This window comes from Salvelinus fontinalis, chromosome 3 (assembly GCF_029448725.1).
Source record: "Salvelinus fontinalis isolate EN_2023a chromosome 3, ASM2944872v1, whole genome shotgun sequence".
Taxonomy (NCBI): domain Eukaryota; kingdom Metazoa; phylum Chordata; class Actinopteri; order Salmoniformes; family Salmonidae; genus Salvelinus; species Salvelinus fontinalis.
Genome location: NC_074667.1, coordinates 3,561,670 through 3,576,073, shown reverse-complemented (window position 1 = coordinate 3,576,073; position 14,404 = coordinate 3,561,670). Strand labels below are relative to the sequence as shown.

General features: G+C 41.6%; 1 protein-coding gene across 2 annotated transcripts in view; it reads right to left on the bottom strand.

The window, feature by feature from the left end:
• LOC129836180 (VPS10 domain-containing receptor SorCS1-like) overlaps window positions 1-14,404 on the bottom strand; it is a 278,341-nt gene that overhangs the window by 201,763 nt on the left and 62,174 nt on the right. For both annotated transcript variants that reach the window (XM_055902068.1, XM_055902063.1), the window contains exon 2: window positions 4,112-4,179. The gene's annotated coding sequence lies outside the window, so the exon portion shown is untranslated. The remainder of the gene's footprint in view (window positions 1-4,111; window positions 4,180-14,404) is intronic.

Below are 14,404 nucleotides of genomic sequence, written 5' to 3'. Positions count from 1 at the left end.
TAGAATATTCCACGACAGGTCCCTTTCTCTCCGCAACACAGGACTTATTATAGGCACTGACCTGTGAAATATCAGCCAGCCTGGGAGTCAGCTTGCTCAGCAAAATTATGTAATTTGAAAGGATGTCACTGAAAGTATAAATTGCAAGGGAGAGATGGAAGGGATGTCCCAGATCAACCTTTCTCTTTCTGTCTTTCAATTTCTTGTCTTTCTCTCTGTATCGTGTCTTTGTCTCTCTCTCTCTCTGTCTCTCTCTCTCTCTGTGTCACTAGGCCACTGCGTGACTGCAGAGGAATCCTCCTCCTCACTAGATGTTACCTTCAGAAGACATGCATGTCTACTCAGCCAGAGCTTTGCTCAGAGTATATACCCTTCACCATGGCACTGATGCCTTCTGAGTTCCTCGCACAGTAGCCACCGTTATCTCAGTCGACACAACAGCCTATCTGAAAGCAGCATATTCAGGTTTTCTTCCTGTCTAGGACCATTTAAGGAGCGAAATGACACCCACTAATTCACAGCGGGAGAGTGTAACAATGTGTTGAACTTTGAACTATGATACATTCCAATTGGGAAAGTATTCATAGATAAGTATGACATGAGAACATTACTACTACAACGGAGACTCGTTTAATACAAATGCCTACACTTAATTCACAGTTACACAATTAATCTAACCTTCTAACCTAACAATACCACTTCACGCTTCTCACAACATGAAATAATTACCAGACTCGACATCCACTTGTACAGTGAAATCCCAGTTCAGATCATTATAATATTGCATAATGTTACTTTATTAACACGAATTCATGTCAGTTGTCATATGACTTCACCATACAGCACATCATTAAGACCACAATCAAGCGTCTAATAAGGGGATAGAGAGGGCAGAGGAGCGAGGAGAATGCTTGCATTATCAGACGGAGGGAGAAATTGCACTTGAGGCAAGGATGAGGCCAATTAGATGAAAATAATTATGTTCAAACGCATCATGATCATTTGGTGTGAAAATGTGTGTTATTGAACTGGAGAACTGAGACTATGACCAGCAGAAACGACATTCCCTAGAAAATACGTTGATTAAAAAGATACATTGTTGCAACCTCAGTACAAAATACTGGTCCTGTTGAAGTGAAGTTAAGAATATTGTGTGAGAAGCAATTAAGTTTCCGAGAAGATATGTTGATTTGAACAGTCAAAAGAGTTACGTTTCCGTCTAGCTACTGTATATTGAATGTGTTGTGTCTTCGCAGCTTCTGTATGTATGATATGCTGGTCCTGTTGAGTTGGATTGGAGTCGGGGATATGATGTGTGAAGTTGGATACATGCAGACAGGCTCATCTCTAAGAGGTTTCAGCATCTGGCATCCAGGCATCTGCTCTGCTGCAGTAGCACAGCCGAAACCATTTATTTTCTGAATTCCCTCCAGACTTCCGACTGAGCGATTAAGTGACAAAGTACATACTGCGAGTGTTTCTTCAGTAAGCATACTATAAATGCCCTTAGGAACTAGGATCTCCAGTATGGGAGATCATTTTTGGTTACCTACACAGAAGTAGAAAATTGTACAAATTCCCCAAATAATCACATAATGTATATCAATCGCTTCTGTGTTTCTATTTGCTAAGACTGAATAATTAATGATCAATAAACTGCTCATCCGCCAAGTTAAGATACTCAGAAGACTTAGATGAAGAGAGGAGGCAGATCTGAATAACTTTGAAGAAATTCTTTTTTTCAAGAGATCAATTTTCATCATTAGGGTACACAGTAAAAAGTCTGCCTACATTTTGCTCATAACCCTAAGCATCCAATTGAGATATGGGACCGCTCCTTTGAATATTATTAATAGGAATTACTGATCTGCTTCCATTGTTTAAGGTCAGGGCGTTCATTAAAATTGACAGGCTGACTTTCAGATACTTGAAGGCGTTGGCTGGATTCTTGACCTTTATTGGAAAGTCAGCATCTGTCCCGCCATTTGGGCCAAGAGCATGGACGCCGTGGTGTAAACAGACTCTAACGGTCTCTCCAGAGCTGTGATCTCAATTAACAATGAATATTATGGATAGAGAGGAACAGAGCAAATCAAATGCAGAGACAATGCAAAGTTTATGGCTGCGATCATTTGTTGATTCATGGGTATGAACTATAACGTTCTGGAAGTTTATGACTAGTATTTAGATTGATCTCTCTCTAACTCTCTGTTTCTACTCGTTCTCTCTCTACATCCCTCACTCTCTCGGTCCCACCAGGTCTCATTTGAACAAAGTTGAATATGTTCATATGTGCCCTGGTTTCATTGATATGGAATCCCAGCACTGTGGCAACCGTCACAGTGATGTATCAGAAACCGAGCCAAGCAGGGCAGATCGCATACAACGGGTGGGTTACTGCTCTAACTGCCTTCTCACAGCGGAGGGACATGACTCGGCTGAACGAATGCCAGGGCACATCTCAGAGGGTTCGGGAAGTCAATGTTCTTCTAACACACAGGATTTTTTACTTCAATTACTTTAAATGCTGACAAAAACACCTGGCTTATTTATCCATTTTCCTGCCCTGTAACTCATTTTGAAGAGCTTCACTGTTGTTTTATGTATTTTGTTAGATGTTGAAATTATTTTTGGAGACTGACTCACAGTAGCAGACTTTTCTCTGCTCTATAACTACTTAAAAGGAGATTTGAGATTGAACAATGTCTTATATTAGATACTGGATATATATTTGGTAAGATTTTGTTTTCATTTTTTCTGGGAAATGGTGTCACTTTGATTTCCTAGCAACGGACTCATACCTTGACATTCAACAGTACTGGACCATTTAAAGGACATTGCTAATCTTCGCAGATATTCAAAGAGTAAACCAGCTTGCTTTCTCTAGCCTCAAGGAAAAACCATACATACCATTTGTCATTGTCAGACTTATTTTAGTCTGACTTTCTCTCTGAAACCTCCTCAAACATGAAGGGTTGATTAGTTTTGTGCTCTGAAGAGAGATATTAACCTGGAAATCCCATTGGCAGCTTCAACACTCTATCTGTATGTGGCTATCTAAACAATCTCAACTACTGGAGTCGGTACTGGAGTCAAACATGGTGCAGTATTATGTGTAACAAACAATCCAAATGTGAATTGAACAGAACAAAAAAAAGATGAGGATTGAATCCTCTCTTGTTACCCAATGGAAAACAAATGCTGTACTGAAACATGGAAAAGAAGCAAGGGTTTTTTAATTTTCATTAAATGTAAGCACATAACACAGAACATTAAATTAGAAAAGTCTGTTCATTACTCTCTCTCTCTCTTCACCACAATGTCCTTAACTCTCTCTCTCTCCTTCCCCCGCTCTCATTCCCCCTCTCTCTTCCTTGTCGTCAGCCTGACTCACTCAAAAGGAGAGTGATCTACACACGTCACAGTCTAACTATCTGGGTTCTAGAAACACATGCAAGAGCCACATCACTATAATCTCACAAATGTGTTGTCACACCAAATTGCCTGAAAGGACCGCAAGCTCTTGCTGTGTCACCACTACAGTCATCGCTAGCAAAACCATAAAAACATCAACAAAAGTAATGAATAAAGACAACCTGTTCGGTAATAACATATTTCGATAGTGGTTATGGATCATAGCTTCCGATTGACTCAAAGGAGACTTTTCCTTTTGTCAGTGTTTTTTATGCACTTTGTGTTGTTACTCTGTGTTGTTTTTTCTGTTAGTGTCCCTGGGAAGGTGTAAGTTGGACAGAGGTACATCCGCGATGCATCACTTTAAACATGCAGTCAGCTTACACAAGAGACTAGCCATCGTTCGCCTGGGGCGCCCCGCCCAATGCTCAGTAGTGCAATGCTGCTTTGCATGCAGCAGTCTTGTACAAAGCAGTGAGGGAGAGAGAAAGAGAAAAGGGGTATGGAGAGAGAAAGATGGAGGGGGGAGAGAGTAGAAAAGAGAAAGAAAGTGGAGAGAGACTGCACTATTGTTCCTATGATGAATCTGAATACGTGTCAGGGGAGGGAGGGAGGGAAAGAAAAAGAGGGAGAGAGGAAGTGAGAGACAGAGAGGGAGCATTCGTTCATTCGATATGAAGAAAGGCTACTCTTTTACCTCCACAAGGTGCTCTCTGTAACACTCCCCAGGTGAAAGTCATAAAGTTTGGTCAGAATCAGGATCACCTGGAAACAAAACAGACATAGCATGTGTTATAAGTATGTAATAAGCCATGAACTAACACAGACCTATTAGATAATAAACACAAACATTTAAGAACATCACAGGTTATTCTCTCAGAAGACAAGACAGACTGGGCAAATGCATTCTATGTTCTCTTAGAAAAACACCAACCTACGTATTAAATAAAAACCAATCAAAAGCAGCATAAACACCAATAACTGGTGTTTGTTGATACATTGGCATGTTATGAATGTCCCTTTGGCTCCGTCACCAACACAACACTAGTCAAGGGGCACTTTGCCAGCCTGTATGCCCACTTTGAACCCTCTTTCTCTTGTTCCCTCAGTGCTGCCAGGCTTGGCCCCTGACAAGCATGATCCTGCAGTCCCTCTGTTCCCATTCACTTTGGTCTGAGCGTTTTGTAGAGCGGGAAAGAGAGAGAGGAGGGAAAGGGGTCTTTGATAACCCACTGAACAGGTTGACGAGTGAATCACAGACCAAGATGGCCGACCCTGTTCTACAGACCCAGTGGTCAGCTTTGATATCAAAACAGAGGACCACAGAACTGTGTTTTTGTTTTAACTCTGTGAAGCCTGAAGTGACAAATAACTGATATACTGTACCCGAATCCCAAGTCAACCCCTAAATATCCTCCTGGAGGACATTTTAAACTTGTAGAATATTTGATGTCTAAAAATACTTATGAAGTTTCTAATTTCCACTTTGAAATGTCAGAGTTGATGTAACATCACCTCTAAAAAAAAAAGATGTAGTCGCAAGCAGTAATGCAACAATTCCACCCAGCCTTTTAGAAGGCAAATTGTTGAAACTTTTTTACAATTTTGCTTAAACCTATCCAGTTTCTTAGATCTACAGGAGAGTCTAGTGGGTAGAAAGGGCCAAGGGATTGACTTGGAATTCAGCGTATGCTCCTCTGAGTGGTAGGTTACTGATGCAACCAGGTTACATATGGCATCTATGGAGGAGACAAACAAAGAGTCATACTGGGAAGACAACACTGTCTTTATATAAATGTCAAAACAGCCAGATGGTCACAGCGCCATTAGCGATTTACATAACCAACTCCGGGTTGCGTCGTTAATTCCTGGGTTGACGCTGGAATTTGTAAGATGCAAAAACATGGAAAAGAATTACTCATCTAAAACTTTAATTATTTACCATTCGTCACGACACAGATGACTTGAATGTGCACGGGGAAGAGGTTTTACATAAATGCTGTTTTCACAGCAGTCGCTTTGTCTTCTAATGCTGCAAACCAAATAAAATCTGGCTTTTTTATTTGCATACTTGTCTCTTGTTAGCGTCCCCCTCTTTGTGCCAAGCGTATGTTACCTTAAAGTGAATAGACAAGCCTGACTTGAGTCACTTCGCTGCAAGGTGATTCGCTAGCTGTCTCTCTTTGTCTGACTACATTTAGAGATATACATCAGGAACGTGGAACTCAGGAGGGAGAAAGGAATAAAGCCAACACCAGTTGTTAGACTTGACTTCCGTGGTTCATGTGTACAGGCTCCAGGCTTGGCCTCACTAGCCTGGCTGGCCCTTAATAGCCCCAAGGACTGGCCTGGACCTCACTGGGGAGCCACTGAGGGTTCTCTCTGAGAGGGTGACACCAACCTGGGGCCCTACTCCTCCTCCTAAGACTGTGAGCAGATGGTTCGGGCCAGGCAAGATTGCAATGCCAGAGAGGGCAATGTAGAGAGAGAATTAGAATAACATAGAAGAAGAAAATTGTATTCATGCCATGCTTGTAAAATGCATTGCAAAACTACGTTTTTGTTGGAGTGTTGGCTGTGTGTGTGGGTGCGCTAGCATGTTCTTGCTTAAGAGAGTGTGTGTGTGTGTGTGTGTGTGTGTGTGTGTGTGTGTGTGTGTGTGTGTGTAGGTTCCTGCAGGGGTCTGATGTTGTCAGACAAGCTCACTCTTCTTTTCCAAGGGGTGGCACCACCCAGACAGGAAGCAGTCCCCCTCTATGACAGCATGAATTGAAAATTCACATCGAATAACTGGGGCACCAGCTGAAATCCCAGAGAATACTTTTGTCCTGTCAGCTTGTATCACCCTCATGAAAATCGTAATCATGTCTCCGAGAATGCCTCGGTCGCCCTAAAACAAACGGAATACAAATGGTGAAAGCATTAAATGTAGGGCGGTTGCGAAAAATACTAAACTTTCATCAAACCCTTGTAACATACAGGTATTGTCAAGTTTGTTTACATAGTGCCGATCTTTGTTGGTCCTGTTAAGTCAACTGACAGGATTCAATGCAATACGGAATGGCACAAAATGTAAACAACTCTTAAATTTATATATTTAACCTTTATTTAACTAGGCAATTCAGTTAAGAACAAATTCTTATTTACAATGACGGCCTACACTAAGCTAACAACTAAGATTCACAAGGTGGCAATTTTTCCAGTACACTCTCCCCTCTTCGAAAACCCCAATTGACCTGCAATGAATGGAATAAAATGTCAGCTTGTTGCCTCGCAATTAACCGACTGTGGCGAAAACATATTATTAGCATAACTAAATGTCCCATGTCAACAAAGACCCAATTCAAAGTGCCAAATGCAATTTTGAATGTTGATTTAGTTCTGTGATGCGCTAATGATAGGTCACTAATGACTTTGAGAAAACAGTTAATCTCTCCTCCAAGCCAGTCAGAAGTTGAATTGTATTAGCCCTGTGAATTGCTGGTGTCTATCGCCGGGGTCAATGCTATGCGGCCCGGTAACAAGGACACTAAATTAAACATGCTTTTCCATGGTGAATACTGAATGAATATCTAGTCCCTCAAGAGTGTTGAATCAGTGCGGCGTGGCGGAAACGCCTGGCTAATAAAATAACACCTCAGGATATATGTGTACTTTTATTTTTTTTTATTTAACTAGGCAAGTCAGTTAAGAACAAATTATTATTTACATTTTCGACCTACATTGGCCAAACCCAGATGACGCTGGGCCAATGGTGCGCCACCCTATGGGACTCCCAATCAGGGCCGGTTGTGATACAGCCTGGATTCAAACCAGGGTGTCTGTAGTGACGCCTCTAGCACTGAGACGCCTCTAGCACTGAGACGCCTCTAGCACTGAGACCACTGCACCACTCAGGAGCCCCGATAACTGGCGCTGCATGTGACGACCGTGTTGCATCATGATTGCATTAACCATACAGTAGCTGTGTTATGGAACATTGAACATGTCAAAGAATAATCATTAAAACATGCATGTAGTGTGGGGAACATTAGTTGAACGTTTATTTGAATATATTTTTCTTGAGACACCTGTATAGGTGTATGTTAATGAGACTTCTGCCCGTTTACACAACGATTCTTCTCATTCAAAGACTTCTGTATCTTTTCTACTTAATTGCACACTTAGAATGTAGCTACACTTTATAACCCCCAAAACCACACTACTGATCAGGTCCACTCTACTCTTAAGCCCCAGGAAGAGCACCATTTGACTCTGATGTAGAGAGAGAGAAGAGCCAGACAGAGAAAGAGAAAGAGAGGGTGAGAGAGAGAGAGAGAGACAGAGACACAGAGAGTCTGAAAGCCACGTCCAAATCCCCCAAAAAGCAGCAGAGAGCTTGCAAAACAAACGTAAGAACAGATGACACCAAAATGGCAGCCGTACGAAACGCTGATTTATATCCAAAAGTGATTAAGCCCACCTGCCTTTTAGTAACGTGTTAGCAGCCAAGCAATTACTCCATCAAGTGGAGGGAGAGGCCTGTTAATGAGAAAGGGAGATGTTTGATGGCTCTATCAGGGCACACACACCACAAATGGAGAGGTTTGATGGTTATTTCCGAGCTGTGTGTGTGTGTGTGTGCGTGCGTGCGTGCGTGCGTGCGTGGGTGTGTGCATTTTATGGTGCCTGTCGTTGGAAAACAGGATCCCTTTTCCTGTCATGATTTTCCTTGACTGACATGTATGCTTTAGAGCTGGCGGTAAGCACATTTACTAAGCGCCTTTCAAATGGCCCCCACACAATTACTTATAGCTTCCAATTGGCTCATTCATCCCCTCTCCTCTCCCCTGTAACTCTTCCCCAAGTTGTTGATGTCAATGAGAATGTGTTCTCAGTCAACTTACCTGGTAAAACAATGGTAAACTAAATAATAAATAGTGTGAGAAGAAAGTGTCTGTGTATGTGTGTGTACATAGAGTACATTTGAGCGAGAGAGACAGGCTGCCGCTAGGCCTTGGAGTTAGTCAAGTGAATCAAACGCTATCTGGCTGCCCAGGAGAATCCTTGGCGGGGGTTTGAGCGTGCACACTGAGGAAGAAGGATAAAAGCACAAGCCAGGCCTGGCAGACGCAGACACTCTCTCTCTCTCTGACTCCATATTATCTCCAGTCTTGAGTGGTGAGATATCTCCTTCCTTCTTCTCTCCCTTCGACATTGAACTGTGAACCTCTGGCCAGAGACTTCAATGTCTCTCATGGTACATTAACATGGGACAAATACTAAAAGAGTAAAGGACTAAAACACGAGAAAGTAAAGGAGTAGGGGACAGAGAAAATGCAGGATGATGTGATGTGAGACCAGGTTTGGAGATATACTGGGGCTTTGGTATGGTCTAATGCACAGTGTTCATCAGGGTAGAAGACATACGTAGACTAGGGTCTAAGAACAAGGCCATAATTGTAGAGTACACTACAATAGAAGTAGCAAGACAACTGAATGGTCCAAATATATTCTTCAAAGTGCAATTAGATTAATCTTCCATGTCTTCTCACCTCCTCCACCCGCTACATACAATCTCAAACTCTTGATCTTTCCCATTTCATTTAATTTGTGGTTACTGAGACATATTCTACTTTATTCATCAAATGAGGGACAGGAATTAGTTTGGAGTTTGTCTTTTCTCATCTTCTCCTCTTTTTCTTTCTCTTTTCCACAGCTCTGGTATTTTTCTCTGTTCCCCCTGTCAGGCAGAGAAGAGGTGAGGGAAAGAAGAAGGGAGGGAGTCTTTCTTCACCACAGGCATCCCAGTGTATGTCATTGTGAATCTTCCTCAGGGGTGACACGATGAGGCGCCTGCAGGACACCTGATTAACGCTGAGCCGCATCTCCTAAAAGTTTTATTCCATTTTTTTCAACGTTGCCTTCCTGTCGGTCACCTTGCTGGAGCAGCAGACTGATGTGTCCAATATGGAGGAGGTGATGTAAAAATGAAGATAATAGTTTTAAAAATGTGTTACCTATAGTGTGCCGGTGTAGTCATAACATCTGTCAGGTACAATTAAAAATGCAATATGTTGTCCTTTTAGTGGCCTGCGTTGAGATATGCTTTCTCCCTCAGCAGGTGACACAGGGGGAATGGTCGCTGTCATCCATCAACCAACTGATCCATTGGCTCAATGTGATACGGCCCACCAATAACGCGGATCGACTTGCCGGGGCCACCCACCAGCATTAACATTCTGATAAGGCAGTGTCAGGGTGGAAGACGATGGCTGTTGTGCATTACCGTGCCAATCCTCTCCCACCATCCCACCAGCCACGACGCCATCCATTACTGCTATTTGCGACTGTTTATGATTGATCCGACATTTTGGAGAATCGCTTTGGCAGTTGTTGCTCCCTGTACTTTTTGCGATTTAGGTCTTTCCAGAGAAAACGATGAGAGATGTCAGCGATTCACAGAGGGGATGAAAACAGTGTGTTTAATACACTTACTGTAACATTGTCTGTCTGTCACAGATTCATTTCCATTATCTTCCCCTGTTGAGAGACATGGTCCTGAAGGCAAATGTATATCTAATTACATATTTACAATTTTAAAGAGCCCTGTTGGATAAAGAGCCCTGGGAATTATTAATTGGATTTTGGAGTATTGAGAATAAGAAAACGATGTAAGTTAAATATATATATATATATACTGTATATATATATATATATATATATATATATATATTAGAAGGTTATTTTCCCAGTTTAAAAACACAGCTAAGCCAGAACAAACAAAAATATATTACAGAATATTGCTACGTTGTCCGTATTCGGGCAGCATACTGTAACTCAGCGAAACTTTGATGTTAGATAATACACACAGTTGATGTAAATTGGAAAAAATGGTGACTCAGTCATGCGGAAAGTCACTCTAGGCCCTGAAGGCCATTGGCTCGTTCAGGTCTGGCATGGGTCATTTATACACAGTCGGCATCACCCAGTCCCAGGCAGCCCTAACAAACAGTTCTGCCGTGTGTTGCATGGTATGATTAATTCAGACATCCATGGTCATCCAGCAACCTCACAGGGCACATCCGATGAGTCACCCCAGCAGACTGGCCCAGGGATATGCTCGCATTGTTGGAGGGCGATCACCAGCGATCAGTAATGGCTACGGTGTAGTGGGGACAGCCACTAAAGACCAGTTAGTTAGCCCCTAGAGCTAAAGGCTAGGCAGTCTGCTCTTGAGTCATGCTGATGACCAAGGTTCAATATATGATCCATCACAACAGCTACAAAAAATAAGTAGGGTTAGCTGACGGCTACGGTATCAGCTATACTGTTTGTGCAATTGAGCTGTGGAGAGATAGATAAGAGTTACCTCAACTATAGATTTTCTACTCTGCTCACAAGTACAATTGGAGCTAAAATAACATATTAGAGCATGTAAATGCAAGATGAAAGATTACAGATATATGATTGTGCTATAACACGATAAACCACAGTCTTATTCTAAGGTTTCTGTGTACTTCGAAAATTAAATTCTATAACAAACTCAACCTCATTCAAAGAACATGTCATTTTCAATAATCATCTCGCCTAATACTTTCAAATATTTTTCCAAACTAGAAAATCACTGCTTCTGCAACCCTTTCATGTAAGTAACACACCTGCAACAACTAACAGGCCAAATCACAATCCTCCAAGCTAGTATTATCTCCATTGAAACATCAAAGACCTAAATATCAGGCCTCCTGTTGTTGTGATGCTCCAATCGAAGTGTGGACTAGAAAATAAAGGATGTCCTATTGAGGGAGGCGAATTAAGACTTTTAAGTCTCATTAACGGCTGTGATTCGGACGGTATGGGCCTGTGCGCTGTGCTCCTTGATATTGAGCATGCTACGTAGATAGCACCAACTGGGCCTATAGTGATCAATACAATGAAGAGCACATTTATTCTCGCTGTCAGAGACACAGTCATGCATTTACATGAATCACTAAAGGGATACTTCTGTATTTTGGCACTAGCATGCTAGCAGGTGCTCTGTCAATCACCACATTCTTATCAGCAGACTGAACAGCCTTGGTTTCTAAAATGACTGCCACGCCTGGTTCACAAACTACTTCTCTGATAGAGTTTAGTTTGTCAAATCGAAGGGCCTGTTGTCCGGACCTCTGTCCTTAAGTCATTTTGCCACAACTTTGGAAGTATGCTTGGGGTCGTTGTCCATTTGGAAGACTCATTTGCGACCAAGCTTTGACTTCCTGACTTCAATATATCCACATCATGTTCCTTCTTCTTGATGCCATCTATTTTGTGAAGTGCACCAGTCCCTCTTGCAGCAAAGCACCCCCACAACATGATGCTGCCACCCCCGTGCTTCACAGTTGGGATGGTGTTCCCCCTTTTTTCTCCAAACATAACTATGGTCATTATGGCCAAACAGTTCTATTTTTGTTTCATCAGACCAGAGGACATTTCTCCAAAAAGTACGATCTTTGTCCCCATGTGCAGTTGCAAACCATAGTCTGGCTTTTTTATGGCGGTTTTGGAGCAGTGGCGTCTTCATTGCTGAGCGGCCTTTCATGTTATTTCGATATACGACTCATTTTACTGTGGATATAGATACTTTTGTACCTGTTTCCTCCAGCATCTTATCAAGGTCCTTTACTGTTGTTCTTGGATTGATTTGCACTTTTCACACCACAGTACGTTCATCTCTAGGAGACAGAACGCGTCTCCTTCCTGAGCGGTATGACGACTGCATGGTCCCAGTGTGTTTATACTTGCGTACTATTGTTTGACAGATGAATGAGGTACCTTCAAGCATTTGTCCTTCTGAGGTCTTGGCTGATTTTATTTAGATTTTCCCATGATGTCAAGCGAAGAGGCACTGAGTTTTATAGGTAGGCTTTGAAATACATCCACAGGTACACCTCCAATGGACTCAAATGATGTCAATTAGCCTATCAGAAGCTTCTAAAGCCATGACATCATATTCTGGAATTTTCCAAGCTGTTTAAAGGCACAGTAAATTTAGTGTATGTAAACTTCTGACCCACTGGAATTGTGTACTGTGAATTATAAGTGAAATAATCTGTCTGTAAACAATCGTTGGAACATTTACTTGTGTCATGCACAAAGTAGATGTTCTAACCGACTTTCCAAAACTATAGTTTGTTAACAAGAAATTTGTGGAGTGGTTGAAAAACAAGTTGTAATGACTCCAACCTCTGTTTGTAAACTTCCGACTTCAACTGTATATATGGTACCCACTAGCTACTCTGACTCTGGGGAACTAGATAATGGGCCTCAATGCCAAAATACTGAAAAATCCCTTTTAGTCGGAAAAGATGGGGGGAAGATTTCTTCCGACGCAATGTTCGCAAGCTTTGTTTATGCAATGAATGCACTCCGTGAAGCATGGTTTTGATGTTGTAGCTACACCGGGGCGTCAAGAGGGAAGGAGATAAAGTGATAAATTGAGAGAAAAAAACATTCATCCATCCATTGAGAATAGATCAACATCACGGACGAATATCCCGCAAATACCAAAGAAGATATACAGCTTTTAAATGAGCAGACATTGTTATTCATGAAAACAGCAAGAACACAACACCACAACTAACGCATCGTATTGCCTTGTTCCTAACCCAAGAAGCCTAGACTCCTACAGTTTATGAATGCTCTTTGTTACTTTTTCAATTATTTGTTAGAAACAGCAAAGAATCTCACTCGTCTTGCTGTACCTACAGTACAGTATCGGACTATTTCTGCACCTCTGACTATCTCTCCTCCTGCTCCTCTACTAAGGTACCTTGACTATAAATAGAAGAAACCCAGGCAAACATGCAGGTTAATAAAGCTGTCAAAGCTTCAAAATCACATTGAAGAATGACAGCTATGGCAACGTGTCTATGTTTCCATTAAGGGTAACGCATCATTCCAAGCTAAGTCCTCACTATCAGAGAAGGAATACATGTGGTCTACCTCTTTCGGCAGAGGCTCACGAGTGTGGGAATAGTGTCAGCATGCTCTCGGATAGCTCTCAGGTCAGGTGCAATTCAGCCCCGCAGAGGCTCAAAGCCAGCTCAATTAGGACATTGCGGTACTTCTCACTCCTTAAGAAAAACGCCTTCTTCAGTGACTTTGTTCCCAGGGCTCTCTCTCTCTCTCTCTCTGCTGGAGTAGAGGCAACCAATCTGACTGCTTGCAGAATGCAGTCATTTAGAACTGGCACCTTGTTTTCAGAGTGTTAAGAGTTGCAGTCTGGAAATTGAGAGTGGATGGGAGCTTTTCTGTGGAGTACAGGTAGCCTTGTAATGTGTGATGTGTTGCATACACTGTCAACAATGAGATTTCATTCAGTTATGTTACGTTAAGAAATACAATGTTGGCATATGGTGTGATACTTTGATTATCTTGTTAATTTCAGAAATTTCTGACACTTTATTAGTCTGTGCATCCTACTCTACTCTCGGGAATTGCCTACAACATTATCAGTGGTGGAAAAAGTAAACAATTGTCATACGTGAGTAAAAGTAAAGACACCTTCATAGAAAATGACTCAAGTAAAAGTGAAGGTCACGCAGTAAAATACTTCTTGAGTTCAAGTCTAAAATACTTAAGTATCAAAAGTAAAAGTAAATGGATAAATCATTTAACATTACTTATATTGACCAAACCAGACAGCCTTGTTTTCTAGTTTTTTATTAAATTTAAGGATAGCCAGGGGCACGCTCCAACCCTAAGATATAATTTACAAATGAAGAACGTGCTTAGTGAGTCCGCCAGATCAGAGGCAGTAGGGATGACAAGGGATGTTCTCTTGACAAGTGTGTGAATTACAAAATGTTCCTGTCCTACTAAGTATTCAAAGTACTTTAGGGTGTCATAGAAAATGTATGAAGTAAAAAGTACATAATTTTAGTACTTTACAAATAGTAAAGTAATGTACAGATACACAAAAAAACTACTTAAGTAGTACTTTAAAGTATGTTTACTTAAGTTCTTTACA